The sequence below is a fragment of the Leptonychotes weddellii genome, unplaced genomic scaffold (assembly GCF_054177405.1).
Source record: "Leptonychotes weddellii isolate Sample4059 unplaced genomic scaffold, ASM5417740v2 HiC_scaffold_101, whole genome shotgun sequence".
NCBI classification, from domain to species: Eukaryota; Metazoa; Chordata; class Mammalia; order Carnivora; family Phocidae; genus Leptonychotes; species Leptonychotes weddellii.
The window spans coordinates 100,797-113,496 of NW_027677410.1; the positions used below are offsets into that span (position 1 = coordinate 100,797).

Consider the following 12,700-nt stretch of genomic DNA (forward strand, 5'->3'; position numbering starts at 1 on the left):
TGACCTGTTTAATGACCTGATTATCAATATCCACTTCATGTGAATTCTGCTTGAACATACCCAGGTATTGTTGACTTTGTATGAAAAACAGAGAATTGTTTGCTAGAGAGTGGGTTTACATTTGGTTAATTTTATCATTCTTCCAAGGCTGTTTGCTCTTGATGAATAACTTAAAATTGTAATACTGCACTCTCATTTCCAGGTCATGAATGTGAAAAGTAATTATTTTATTTATACAGTAATTACTTGATAGGATTTAGTATGTTAGAGTGTTGCATTTTTATAGCATTAAAGCTTTAGTATCTTTAACCTTAGAATTCTGTTTAAGTAGGATAATAAGTTGGCCTGTTTGCTAGCACCTTCTTCACCCCTGTGTAACCTTTCAATGCATGGACATTCCATAGACTTCCAAAAATGCTTTCTTCAGGGAGGAGGGAAGCCTGGTGGTGATGAAGCATGAAAACAGAGTCAGATGCTCACTCTTACAGATGCATTTGGGCAAATCGTTTTTAAACAAAAATCTTTAAGTCAAAATCTCATTATAAATAAGGTGTTAACAAAAATGAATGACAAAAATTAAGGATAGGATCAGATATTTTTAGTGTCTTAAAAATCATATTATTGTATGATAAAACTACTAGGCCAACTGGGTTAATTCACTCATGCTTCATCCACACGTGTCCTCTTCTTGGGAGGGGATCCAGCTAAGATTATTGTTAACACATCTAATTTCCCAAACAGGGGCACCTGGGTGGCTCAGTTGGTAAAGCGACTGCCTTTGGCTCAGGTCATGATCCTGGAGTCCCGGGATCGAGTCCCATATTGGGCTCCCTGCTTAGCAGGGAGTCTGCTTCTCTCTCTGACCCTCACCCCTCTCATTCTCTCTCTCTCTCTCTGTCATTCTCTCTCTCTCAAAAATAAATAAAATAAAAATATATATACGTATATATAAAAATGATTTCCCAAACAGGGAATTTTGACATTAGGATTCATTGCAGGGGAGGGGGGCCCGCTGGTGAACTTATTAAGTTGTGTGGTTCATGATATTTTTTTCTCGTGACAAAGTCCTTAGTTTGTATCAAGTTCTCTAAAGAGCTCATGCCGCATAGGTTTAAGATCTCTGCTTATCACCAATAAAGGATCATGGTGATGATAGTGATAAGTCACATTTTGTTCATAAATTCACTAACTCATACCTAGTGCCCAAATCCGGAAGTTAACCCTCTCTGAAAGAGTTCATTATATTCTCTCAAGCTACACATATTTTTAAATTCCCATTCATGCAGGGGCTTGTCAGGTCTCAGTGTCCTGAGCTAGAAACCAGGAAGTCATTATTGCTGGATTTTGCTTTGTCGCTTTCAACCACCGATCAGCCCGTCATGTTGTGTGGATTCAGCATCATACATAGCTCTCAAAATTTGCAGTTTATGTCTTCAAACATCCCCATATTTTCTCACTGAGATGACAGTATTTGCTTCTAAATGGATCGCTGCATATAATCCAAGACAAGTGATTTTTCTAATGTTCAAATCGGATTAAATAACACCCCTTGCTGTTTAAAACCTCTGTGCCTTCCGTCTGTTCTCTAACGGAGATAGTGTTACCATGGCACAAATATAAAACTCTTGTGATGTAATGTATGACAATGAATGAAGAACATTTTGATTTCATTTTCTTTCTGTTACGACTTTCTAAAATGAATTTCTAGCATTAGAATGGCTTACCTTTCACTGTACCATACCTTCTAAGTGACAGTTCAGTATGAATGCAGATGAAAGAATTTGTCACATGGGAAATAGCCAAATAGGCAATTTGGACTGGTAGGACCAGATTGTTCTCTGTCATGGCTTTCCAGAAGAAGTCATGTTTATTTGAGGTCTTAAGGGGATAATATGAGAATAGAAGGAGAAAGAGAGTTCTAAGCAGAGGAAACAGCATATACCACTTTTCACACTGTTACCTGGCAAACGTCTATCTTCCACACTAAGCTATGATTTCTTGAAGTCAAGGACAATCTCATATTAAATGTTCAATATATATTTGTGGAGTTTTGACTATTTGTGGTAGATATGCCTTTACTCCTCCTTATAGTCATACCTTTGCAATGTGACTTTGCAGTGCTTCCTATTAGAGGTAGTCTGTTCCCTCTCTCCTTGACATTGGGCTGGTTTTGTGACTTCCTTTGACCAACAGAATGTATCAGAAGTGATGTGTCAGCTCGGCACCTAGGCCTCAGGAGACGTGGCAAGCTCCAGTTTCTCTGCAGTTCTTACCTGGCTTCCCAGGGAATAAGCCAGGGCTAGCTTGCTGGAGGTGAGAGATGACACAGGATCAGAAATGAATCTTCCCACTTGAGGCCATCCTAAACCAGTCAGCCTTCTTTGGACCTGGTTGCTGATTGTAGGCACATGAACAAGCCCAGCCTAAGTTAGAAGAACCAGCCCAGCTCAAATTGCCAACCCACAGAATCATTAGCTAAATAAATTACTGACTTTTTAAAGCCATCTGGATTTGGGGTAGTTTGTTGGGCATTCAAAGTTAACTTGTGCATCATTTAAACTTACAAAGCAAAATCAATCTTGAGAAATAAATATTATGTTAAAATGTACCAGATATAACTGAATTGACTGAACTAATTATTACCTTAGTACCGTCCTGGACTTAAAACTACAGACTTACAACTTGAAGATGAGACATTAGTTGGTTATTTGGAAGTCAGTCTGTCTGTCTCTCTTTTTTCCCTTTGGAAGAACATTTCATACTCCACCTTTCTTTTTATGCTCAGTATTAACCCATAGTAACTGAGTAATAAATAAGGACTTGATAAATTTTGGTCAGGTATTTTGACAGTATTAAAAATCTAGAACCATTTTGAAGAAAACAATTTCAGTATAGAAAATCTAATGTCATTAAATCCAAAAGTCTGAGCGAAAACCATTTTACTATGTATCTTCATCTTTCTTTTGATTCACTCTTAATTAACAACCATGTAAGTAAACAAACATCTGTTACAAGCTGGCATAGTCCTAGATTCTACTATGGGGGAAATGGAGATAAGTGTCCTCCTTTTATAAGCTTATCATTTATTTTGGGTGTCAGACCTGTGACCTTGAATTATAAACTGTAATTCCAGGCAGAATAGATAGGGGCATAACAACAGAAGTAAAAGCAGCAAGTGAAGAGGATAATTATTAATCTGACTGAAGAAACTGAGAAAGACTTTATGGAATAGTTGGTTTCTAAACTACACTTTGAATGATTAATGACATTTCCATAGGAAGAGAAGGTTGAAAAAGACATTCTGTGCTGGCATAACAAAACAAATGAAAACATGGAGGCTTTTGAGTATGTGATGCACATAAGCAGTTGGGATGGTGAGACCCAAGGGTTGAGGGGCTGAGGGGTGATGGTGGAAGATCATTTGTTATACAGTGACCTACTTCATAATTTTAAGAACTAAATGTAAGATAAATTAGAGATAACAATATAACTACCTTTTGAAAAGAATACTTTGAGGGGAGAAAAGTAGAACATGGACATACCTAGAGGGGAATTCAGGGGAAGAAATGTAAAGAAAATGGTATTTTTTTACAGCATGTTTGTAGACTGAAAACAACGATCCGGTAGATGGGGAAAGACTTAGACTTGTGGAAGAGAAACCTATAGAAGAGAAGTTCATGGATGGGTGACAGAGGGTGGGATTTGAAGTACAAGTTGAGGGATTTTTCTCTTCTGAGGAGTTGGGGGCAGTTCTTCCATCGATATGGGAGGGAAATCAGAGTTGAAGTCTACAGAGTAAGGAAGGTTAGTAGATTTGTGGTGGGAAGAAGTTATATGGTGGAATTTTAGAGAAATGTGGATCATCAGTTCAATTGATATTCTGGAATCTGCTCATTTGTAGGGTGACTGTTCTTTCCTGCAGTACTCAGTGGTCAAGTATTCTAGAGGGAGAATTAGTTACTCCAGTTGCATATGGACTATGATAAACCTTTTAATAATACCCCTCCTGCAGTTCACAGTGGCTTCCCATTCACACTGCCTTAATTCAGGCCCTGTGTCTAGTCTCCACCAACCTACTTCTGCCTTCCATATGGAGACCAGAGTGATTTTTATAAAACATCTCTTTTCAATCACTTTACTGTTAAAAATTTCATTAGAAGTCTTCAGTCCCCATAAGATCAAATTCAGATCCCATAGCATGATGCCTACGGCCATTCATTCTCTGCCATTTGCCCTTTCTATCTCATCTACTACTTTTTCACCACTGTGACTCGTGCAAAAATCAAACTGATGTACTTAAGTTCCCCCAACATCTTGTGCGGTCTTATGCTTCTGTGCTCATGCCATATGCTTGCCTCTGTCAATAATGGCAGGTATCCTTTTGTTAGTAGGTTGAGCTCCTCATTCTGGAATCACCTCAAATGTTGTCTCTTCTGGGAAGTCTTTTTTGTCCTGTTTAGCGGAGTTAAGCAAGTTCCCTCTGTGCTCCCATAGTGCCTTTCTTAGTTGTGTTACAATAATTGATTGTGTGACTCCAGAAGGCAGAGATCTGGTTCTCTTCCATCTGTATATCTCTGTATGTAAAATAGTGCTCAGAAAAAACTGTTTGGTCAATGCATAAACTGTTGAATGAGAGAAACTGAGATTTTGATGTTCCTAGTGTGGGCAATGGAATATATACACGGAGATGCCATTAAACATGATAATGAATACACATGAGATTCAGGTTTGGGGAATGGGAAGAAGAATGATGTAACCAACACACATGGAAAGGATGGGAAGACATTCCATGTTGGTAGCTGAAGGGCACGTAAGCGTGATGCTGGAGGAAGTCACAACAGTACTATGTCTTTGTCTCTTCTCACTAGTCTTAAGCTTGTAAGTTTTCACTGTACACTGTGCAAACTGAATAACTAGCTTAGTATTATTTTTGCACTATCTATTCAGAGATGGGTATGTGTTTCACCTCAGAAATATATACTGCATGCATGTATAATTAACATGAGATCTGCTTGAGGAGTGCAGTGGACCCATGTTCATGGGCAATAATTTGCATTCTTTTTTTTTTTAAAGATTTCATTTATTTATCTTAGAGCGAGCATGATTGGGGGAGGAGCAGAGGTAGAAGGACAAGCAGACTCTGTGCTGAGTGTGGAGCCTGACGTGGGGCTTGATCCCATGACCCTGAGATCAGGACCTGAGCTGAAATCAAGAATCAGATGCCCAACTGACTGAGCCACCCAGGTGCCCCAATCATTTGCATTCTTGAGGATGTTTATGCTTATCTTATTCTACATCTGAAATCTAGCCTTACCCATACATAGGTGAGGCTCCAAGTAACTGCCTGATTTAATTAATTTATGATAAAGTTGACTCTGTTTTTACCAATGTATCCATGTCTCTCTCTCATTATCAGAATAATGGGATTCAGAAGGCTAGGAACACCAAATGAACCTAAGGGGAAGGGATCGAAGTGACTACCTGGCTTATTTCTTACCTAGGCTTTAACTTGATGGGTCAAGAAGTTCTTGTGGTTCACTTCCAGTCTAATTCAGCCTGCTAAACACACTGGTGCTAGGGATCAAAGACCTGAATGGTAATGAACAGGGTCAGTAGGCTTGTGCGCCCTCTGCACAGCCCCCATGAACATTTGCAGCAGGGATAGTTGATAGGAGAGTTCGGGATTCTAATGACTGCCATAAATGGGCAGAGTAAGGCAGGTACATGCATAGAGGACTGGAATTTGGGAAGCAGACTCTCCTGGGAACTTCCAACTATGGAAACAGCTGTAAATTTTATAGATAATGTTCCACATGGAGGAAACACGGTTCTCGTGCTGGAAAAAGGATAGGCAGAGACTCATGTTGGCAGGGATGGGAATTCATTTTCTGTGCCTGAACAGACTCTGTAAGAGCAGCTACATGTCCGCTGGGTAACATCCCAGATGGAATAAGGAAGAATCTAGTCTTGCAAGGGATGGAAATTTGTTTTCCAAAGAGGACTCGCACCAGAACCAGCAACCTTTCCTTTTGTGTAGATTTGGATTTGCTGACTGGGATGCCTTCACTGCCCTGTATTATCTTTTCTGTTCTCCTAAGTTTTGGCCAGGGATGAGAAGTGGACATGTTTTTCAGCTTTTATTACAAGAATCCAAATTTGGGTATCCAGAATGTCTACCACAGGGAGCTTTTGTTAATAGGGGGATTTTCTTGATGTTTTATCACCAATTTACTTATTACAATTCACAGTTCAAAGAGGACTTTAAAAGAACCAAAATTTGTCATTTCTTGCTGCTGAGGAAGCCCAGTTCCTAGAGGTAGAGGGAACTATGAAAGCTTTCTTGGCCACCAAATATGATTATTGGCATGTGCACAGAAATTGTTGCTTTGATTTTGAAAGGGGATTTCTGGGAATTCAAGAAGAAACAAGACCAATGGGGAAAAAATGATTATTGAAGTCAATACAGAAACTGTGGGAAAGCAAACAGGTCAGGAGACATTCAGATTCAGAAGATGGGACTCTTCCTACTGTAATGGTTTAAGGTTTATAAAGCCGAGCTGAAGGGGTAAGGTAACTTCTGAGTGACTGAGGGCCTCAGGGGAAGCAGGGTCAGATCCGGATGTAGCAGCTGGACAAGAGGATAAACTAGCAATGTGTGCGTTACCATTAAAATAGGAAACATTGTTCATGTCCTAGTGAATTTTGAAGCTGAGGAAAGCAGTTTGGGAGAGCAGCTGGAAGGGAGTATCATGCATTTTTCTCAGGGCTCCTTAGGGGGCAGACTTAGGAAGAAATGAGTGGAATGCCAAATTCTGAAGCCTGCAGAGAGGGATTTGACCCAAATGTAGACATAACGTGGAGACTTGACTTTGGTAATTGGAAATTACAAGCTGAAAACATTTCTGAATAAGAGTTATGGTTATGGGAATGGCAGAATTGGTCTGACTTTGTCCTCTGGTAGAGAAATTCTGAAAAAAGAGCCAAAGATTGGAATTGCAGAGAATATCAGGGCCTGGAATTTAGAGGCTCGAATGCTGTCATGTGGCTTGCCTTGTTCATAGGAAAGAGGAGCGTTCAGAATAGAGACTTCTCAGTTCTACACTGGGTTCCAGGACCGAGGGAGAAGCCTTACTGGCAGAGCATCGTCAGGCATGGAATCCCGCGTGACCTCATGCCCACAAATGGAAGCGCTCTCCATATGTGAGAGTAATCTCCCACGAGCATTGTCACCAGACATAAATGTGAGATTTCTTGGTCTAGACTTTAAAATAATAGAACTCTCCTCAAATTGCAGGCTGCTATACTGACCATGTTTAGTTCTGAGATTCCATGTGTTTCCAAATCTTATGGGTGTTATTTATATGTATTTTGACAGCTCCTGGGAACTCTGAACAGATTGTGCTCAATTTGGAGGAGTCCATCTTAACTTTCAATGGAAGTGTTGAAGGCTGCAATTGCTCCTGGTTGCTTTTGCTCGAGAAAAGACCCAGACCCCACGCAGGAACTGGGGTAAGACCCCTCCGGCTGAGATGGAGCCACATAGGAGAAAATTCAATCTACAGTTATTGGGGAGATAGCTGCTTTGTGTCAGGCACTCTTCTGTGCCCTCATAGTCAAGATCTTCGTCTCCTAGAACTTATGTTTTAGTGGAATGTGACAAACAATAAATATGATGAAAAGAAATGTGTTGGAGAAAAAAAAACAAAAAAAGGAGTAGGGTAAGGGGGATTAGGATGCTAAGGTGAAGGCCTGGGTGCCATTTCCAGTGTTGAACTGGGCATCTTGAATAGGTTTCATTTAGAAAATGACATTTAAGCAATGACTTGAATGAGTGAGGGGTTAGCCTTCTGGGGGAGGTGTGACGGAGAGGGTGAGCCTTTCAGACAGAGGTGCATAGTGTGTTAGAGGAATAGGAGAGGCCATCACGGCAGGGAGGGAGGAGGAGCAGGAGGGATGGAGGAGATCTTCGAGGTGTTGAGGAAGACTGTCAGCAGCTGTAAAGATTTGGGATTTTAATTTAGTGAAATGGGGAGACACATGGGGGATCCGAGTGAGGGAGTGACATGATTTGACATATTTTGTGAGGATTATTCTCGAGTTTATACAGTTTGTGTGTAAGGGAGCAAGGGTAGAAAGATGGAGGCTCTGTCTAGGGTGGTAGCAGTGGGGTTGGTGAGAGGTGGCTGGAGTTTGGATATATACCAAAGGCAGATTTCGGGTATTTATCGAAGGCAGAGTAAAAGGATTTGCTGATGGATTGGCATGCAAAGTGAGAGAGAGACGTGAATAAAGTTTTTTGGTGTGAGCAACTGTAAGAAAGGAAGACCGTCTCCTGAGGTGGGAAAGGATGTGGGTGCAGTAGGTTTGGAGTAGGGGGAACATTAGAAATCCAGTAATGAAAATGCTAATGCTAGATGCTTTTGCCCATTTCTGACACTTGTATCAGTGTGAACCGATCAAAGATTTATTTTGTTGAACATTAGTGTCTTTGTGGAACAAAGGAGTGACCAGAAAAGAGGAGAGGACTTGTGGTGTTCTGGGATGGGGAATATTGGCATATTGTGCAGAGATGACCTTGTAGCTCTTGGACTGAGGTGTTGTCTGTCATCCGCACTCTAACTTTGCTTAATAAACTTGATTCAATTAAAAATGAGGTAGAAATAAAGAGGAAATTTGGCGTGGTGGCCCTGTAAGCTTAGGGGCAGCCTGGAAAGCACATTAAACAAGTTATTTCAAGAGACATTTCTAAAAATCCATGGGACTGACCTGTCCATCTTGTCAGATCCTGGAACAGCAGGGTTATTACAGTAGCAAGTTTGCACGATGCTGAAAAGGCTTTTGGAATATGACACCCATCTCCTCCCTTTAGAACGGGAAGCCCTCTGCTTTATATTTTAAGCCCATTCAGCTGAATAAACATGGCCAATATGAAGGAGTGTCAGTGCACAAACTGTACCTTAGGAGAAGGAGAGCCCAGGGCTCCTTTTCCTTCATCACACTTCCCTAATAACACTGAAGAATCAAATCTGGGCTATAACGCAAATGAGTGGAGCTTTCTATGGGACGAGCGAAGATGATACAAGCCCTGGGATCACTATGAAATGCGGTTTTGGCAGTTGAAATATCCTCTCTTAAAGTTCCACGCAGTTGGTATGGCAAAATGTCTTGGGCCACTTCCTGCTGGGCGTGGTTGCTCTCGCCTTTGGAAGTCTCAGCAGGCAGGGGAAGTCAGACACCAGGACAAGGAGGCTCCTTCCAATGGGGACTTATCTCTGTGCTTTCTCTTACCAGGGTTACCAGGGGAGGTAACCAGACTCCAGGACATTCCTGCTTTCATCTCCAGATCCGAGACCTCACTCCACTTCCAAGGACACTCTAATAAACAACGGCCGTTCTTTTAATATTAGTCTGAAGTTTTAGTACTGTGATAGAATAAAGGGTTAGAAATCTAATGCATTAAAATATTCTGTATAAGAAAATTTAATTTTATATAATTGCAGAACGTATAAATACGTTTATCTCATTTTTAAGATAATGAGTGCACACTTGGACTAGAAGCACACAAGATCTCAAATGAACTGTACTAGAACAAAAGTATCCTAAGTGTTAAAACAGACATAATCTCTCATTAAGTTCACAGTGGCCAGATAGGTTTCTTCTTAAGCCTTCTTATCTGATTTTTTTCTCTTATCAGCATTTTGGAGGCAATAATACACGTAACTGTAGCCACAGGACTCATGCTATCAAGATTTAAAGGAGTGCAGTTAAAAGACCTCCCACGTGGCTTTGAAATGGTAATATTAAATACATTTGAGTGCTATACAAGTAATTAGCCATAGGTAATTAAGTATGGTTCACTTGATGATTATAGCCATATTCCAGACTATGTGGAAGACTCGAACTCTCTGTAAATAAAAGTATGATTATTTTCATTTCAAAGACCAAAGCTGAAAGTAGGACCCCACAGGAGGTCTGTCACCCACTAGCTTGCACATGTGACTGTGTAAAAATAACTTTCTGAGGGCAAAGATCGATGGTGTTCTTTAAAGAAGAACATAGGGACTCAATAACTAATTAGCTTATGTCTCTCTGTTCCTGTAATTGCAAACCATGCTGGAATCAACTTTCTGAAAGTGTGAAATAGCTATTACTGTACCGCTTGCTTCTACCACCAAACTCTATTTTTACACTTGGGATATTTCTTTTCTATGGACTTAGTTCAGCCAAAAATTTATGTAAGAATTCTCTCTTATGTCCAAAATATAAATATAACATCCTTCTCTAGGGTGAAACTAACAATTTTAAGAAGAATATGAGGAAAAGGTTCAGGTTGATGAGCTGAATGTTAGAAGTCAAGAGCTCTAGACTCTTTTTATCTTCAAAACAGAGCTGTGCCAATTCTCATTCTGGATTAGGCATCTCATAATTTACTTCACTTTTTTAACCTGCAAAATGGCACGGTAGACATCTATATATACAGTATCATCAACTCAAACTCACCGGAAAGATTCATGCAAGTGAATTGATTTAGAGATAGGGTCTGGCTTTATCGTAAGTGACATTTTTAAATAGACAACTGGGTAGAAGTAACATAGCAACATAAAGATAGACTTGTATTTTCATAAAACTTCATCACAACTAGTTGAAAAGTGGAAAAGAAAAAACCCACACAATCCAACCAGGTAATTTGATCTACTTAATATCAAATATTTTTTAATAAATTGTCAGTAGCACTGATTATAGAAGTAGGGTCTTGTCTTTCTTTCTCTTTCTTTCTTTCTCTCTTTTTTTTTTAGATTTTATTTATTTATTTATTTGTCAGAGAGAGAGAGAAAGAGCACAAGCAGGGGGAGCGGCAGGCAGAGCAGGCAAAGCAGAGCTCCCTGCTGAGCAAGGAGCCTGATGTGGGATTCGATCCCAAGACCCTGGGATCATGACCTGAGCCAAAGGCAGACGCTTAACCGGCTGAGGCACCCAGGCATCTCAGGGTCTTGTCTTTCCCTGCTTTGTTCACTGTTGGCTGACAGTGTGTAAAAGTGAGGCCACATTTGACATGTAGTCATGATCACAGAAACTTTTAGACCTAGTCATCTGGAATGACTACACCTGGATGACTCTCTCTCATTCTTCAGGCCTTAAATATCGTGTCCTCAGACAGGTCTTTGTTGACACCCTCTGTCTAAAGAAGCCTTTTCTCTTAGCACTTTCTCTCTTAAAATCACTTTATTTCATTATTTTATTTTATTTTAAAGATTTTATTTATTTTAGAGAGAAACAGAGAGATAGTGCGCACACACGGAGGGGAGGGGCAGAGGGAGAGAGAGAGAGAGAAACCTAAGCAGACCATGCTGAACACAGAGCCCAATGCGGGGCTCGATCTCATGACCTTGAGATCAGACCTGAGCTGACTCTCAACTGACTGCGCCATCCAGTGGTGCAGGTGCCCCTGTTTCATTCCTTTAGAACACTTAGAGTTTGGGGTGCCTGGATGGCTCAGTCATTAAGCGTCTGCCTTCAGGTCAGGTCATGGTTCCAGGGTCCTGGGATCGAGCCCCGCATTGAGCCCACATGGGGCTCCCTGCTCGGCGGGAAGCCTGCTTGTCCATCTCCCACTCCCCCTGCTTGTGTTCCCTTTCTCACTGTGTCTCTCTGTGTCAAATAAATAAATAAAATCTTTAAAAAAAAAAAGAACACTTACGACTTTTAATAATCATGTTTTTAAGATGTTTGGGGTAATTGTCTGTTTTTCTCCTCCAGGATGGATGTTCCATGAGGACCTTGCTTATCTTGTCTGTCAATGTCTAGCTCAATGCTGGGCACATGGAAGATACTCAGGAAATAATTGCCAAATGGTTGGAATAATGAACAAAGAAGATTGAGCACTGCCAAGGTCAGTCAATAATGGTCATATATAATTGATCAATTATATGTTGATACAATGGGGGAATACAAAGAATTGTATGTCCTCTAATAACTGTGTTTTTAGTTAGAGAAGTCAGGCACTTGAAGCACATATAGTTGTATAAGAACCATTGTATAAACTAGGGGGGCAAAAAAATAACTATCTTTCCAAGCCTGATTTCTGTTTTGAGAACTGATTCAGCGGGTAGAAACAATTAAAACAATTTGGTGTCACTCCCACTGAGTTAGATTTAATTTCAGGTGGCTGACATATTGACAAAGTCTTCAGTGGTTATGTTAGTATACCAGTCTGATGACAGGTATTAGTCACAATGGCCCCGGGTGAGTTGCCCATCACCCATTATTTGTTCTATCCTGGTCAGGTAAAACGCTCTTCATTTCTGTCCTGAGAGGCTCCTCCAAGCGTTGTTGTCTTTCACATAATTGAGCCTTGCTCATCAGTCCCATATCTCTATTCTGGCTCAGAGAAATAGGGAAAGACAGAGTGGAAGCCTTGTGATTTTTAATGGTTTGAAAGAGGAACCATTTATTTGCTCCCAGTTCTGCTGGTCAGCAACTTGGGCAAGGCAGAGAGAGTTTCATCACTGCTTCGCATGGTGTTGGCTGGACTCATTTATGCATTTGTGGTTGTTTGGCAGATAGGCTGGGCCTGGCCTGTTCCGAACCACTTCACTCATATGTCTGACAGTTGCATGGGACTGTCAGCCAACCCATCTTAGTTCTCGTCCCTGTGATCTCTCCATATGGCAGAGGAGTCCCCCCTAAAGGTAAGACCTAA

General features: G+C 40.7%; 1 long non-coding RNA gene across 1 annotated transcript; it reads left to right on the forward strand.

Annotated features, from left to right (window-relative positions):
* Nucleotides 1-7,301: 7,301 nt before the first annotated feature.
* Nucleotides 7,302-12,055, forward strand: LOC115936745 (uncharacterized). The gene is made up of 3 exons (XR_004072137.2): nt 7,302-7,509; nt 9,292-10,682; nt 11,758-12,055. It is a non-coding gene; the product is annotated as an uncharacterized LOC115936745 (long non-coding RNA).
* Nucleotides 12,056-12,700: the final 645 nt, after the last annotated feature.